The sequence below is a fragment of the Castor canadensis genome, chromosome 7 (assembly GCF_047511655.1).
Source record: "Castor canadensis chromosome 7, mCasCan1.hap1v2, whole genome shotgun sequence".
In the NCBI taxonomy this organism is placed as follows: Eukaryota; Metazoa; Chordata; class Mammalia; order Rodentia; family Castoridae; genus Castor; species Castor canadensis.
This window is the reverse complement of record NC_133392.1, coordinates 913,992-916,806: the sequence shown is the minus strand read 5'-3', so window position 1 is coordinate 916,806 and position 2,815 is coordinate 913,992.

The following is a 2,815-nucleotide window of genomic DNA, read 5'->3' as shown; positions in this document are numbered from 1 at the left end:
CGCTGGGTCATGCATTCCATCCCTGCGCACAGAGATCTTGGGGCAGACCCCGTTACCACCCCACTTTGCCAAACAGTTGAGTAATTTGCTGAAGACCCCGTAGCTCAGAATCTTACTCCACGCCGTCTGCGCTCAGCCTCCTCTCTTACAGGCTACGACAGATGAAAATGAACATAACCAATGCAAGAAAACTGTGTGAAGTATTTGTAGGACAAGACCATCCAACAGTAGCTAGAAAACGGGGAAGAATGTCCTCTGTGTCTAAGAAGAACGTTGAAGTTCGAATTATCCAAAGACTGAGGCAGGCAACCAGTCCAACAGAGGAAAGGGACCAATTAAACAAGAGAGAACAGGAACCCAAATGAACACGCAGAGATGCACAGCCTCGCTCTCGCCAACTGAGGGAATTCAATGTAAATGGCTCTGGGGTGCTGCTCACATCTGCCAGGTTTTGGATGTTTCTGGAGAGGACATGACCCCTCCAGGGAGCACCACAACTTTGGGAAGGACACACTCTGTCGCTGTTGCCTGAAATGTAAGGCACCAGGTCTCCTGACCAGGAGCCCAGCTTGGCGGTCGCTTGGGAAGCCGGAGCTGTGTTTTCTCTAGTTTGTCCTATAAACTCCAGGTCTGCCGCCCTGACCAGGTTCAGGCAAGGGGTGGGGCGTTTGGCCTGCCTCGCACAACACTTCTGTCTCCTGGCAAATGGAATGGCGCCAGTGTCTGCATGACCACAGAAAACTGATGCCCTGCGGCTCCATTCCACACTCACTCACATAGCCACTCTCCAGGAGAGCACTGGACCAGAGACAAGTCAGGTCCAGGGATGGCAGTAGCTAGGACTCAGAAGAGGCCACAAGTAGCATTTCTCCAGGTCAACAGGAGAGGAGGGTACCTGTGAGGCTGACAGGAGACTCCAGGGTACTGTCTGCAGCCAGCAGATAGGGAGTTAGAGCAAGGTGGACCTAGGGGCCAAGCCCTTGCCTAGAGCCCAGGGCATCACCCAAACAGGCTTTGAGTGGGGAGTTCTCATTGGTGGCTTTGGAGCAGACGTGAGCTCCATGGGTCCAGTGGTGACTGTCACTGGGCACCCCTGCACAGTCCACTCAGGGCCGATCCAGCAGCCTACACCTAAAGATTCCATGGAGAAGAGGTGGCCAGGAAGAAGTGGCAGCAGGCTGTGTCTGGGGAGCTGGGAGGAGGAGGATTTCTGGACAGGGTCACTGGGGACCTACCAAGCCTGACCTCTGGTGTGAAAGCTAAACCCAGGTTCAGATTCTGATGCAACACTAAGTTAGAGGAATGTTTCTGGCAGCATTTTACAATTTTACAATTTTTTTGAATCAATAATGTATTTCATAGCTTGAAAAGTTTCCTCCTGACCTTTCCACCATCATCCAGCCCCCACCCCTGCTTCACAGGTAAACGTGACTCTTGGGTTCCCAGAGACACTGGCAAGGTTTCACATGCAGGCCAAGCAAACACATGTGCTGACCCATGGCCTGCTGGACCTCACACGGGGCAGCATGCATGTCCCTCTGTGTCATTCCCACATGCTGCTCCACTGCACTTAGCCACTCCCCTTCTTCCTATCATCTTTGACATCAGTTTTCCTAGTTAGAGGCAAAAGGAAAAGGAAAATGGAGGGAGGGAGGAAGGAAGGGAGGGACTGAAAACTGAAGCAGCCAGCACACGGGTTAGTGCTATGCGTGGTGAACCAGATGGGGAACAGGTGCATTGGAGAGACAGGCATGTTGTAGTTTGCTAATTAGAATAGATTCCAGTTTCATAAAAACAAAAATGATACTAATGGAAGCAGCCTTGTCAAAACCCAGTAAGTTCAGCTCAGGGACACCAGTGGAGTCAGCACAAGAATTCTGTCGGGATGGTTGTCACATTGATGAACGAAAAGGAGAAAAACATACACTTTTAAATGTTTGACAATGGCAAAAACTGTTTACAGTTTTGAACTCTTGAAGAAACAGAAACAGAAGGGAACTTCCTTAAATTGAAGAAGCCTATTTAAAATTTTCCATGGCTTGGATGTAGCTCAGTGGTAGAGCACTTGCCTAGCAGGTGCAAGGTCCTGAGTTGACTCTCCAGCAGTACAAACAAAGAAAAAAAAGAAAAAGAAACTCAACCAAACACCATCAGGAGAAAAAAGAACAACTGAGTGTGTCCAGGGACAAACACATGCAAAGGGACTCCAGTGACAGGCTTGAGGGCAGTGTGAGGAAGGTGGAGGTGGGGCTCTGGCTCTCTCCCCCAGAGTCCCCAGGTCTCCTCTCAGAGAAGTCGTGTGCCCCCTCCCCTGACTCCCCCTCATCCTGTTTCCTGCATAGAAGCTCCTCCTTCAAGTGGTCCTCTGGCTGGGCTGGGTTGGATTCCTGCCTCTGTCCATGGTGGAGTCCCTCACTCCCTCTCCAGGATGGGTGGGGTTTTCCTTCCTGCTCTGTGGGAGAGACAAGGGCAGTTGAGGGGTCTTGGGTTCCCAGCCCTTGGGTGGCCTTCTAGCTCAAGGTGGGGGCAATGAGGTGTTGGTGGTTGGGGTGAATTGTGGAGTCTTCAGGGAGCCAACATTGAACCTCAGGCCAATGTGTCAGGTTCACACTCCTTAGAGCATTTGCGTCTGTCCCATTGGGCTACATGCTAAGACCCTGTCAAAAACGCAAGGCCCCCAGTGCTACCTACAGGGCCAGCACAGAAGTGCCCACAGGTGTTGCTCTCCTGCCTAGTCCCACACCAGACACTTCAAAACCCTTTGTTACCAGCCTTGCCAACCTTAGTGCCCCCAGAGCCTTTCCCAGTCCTCCAC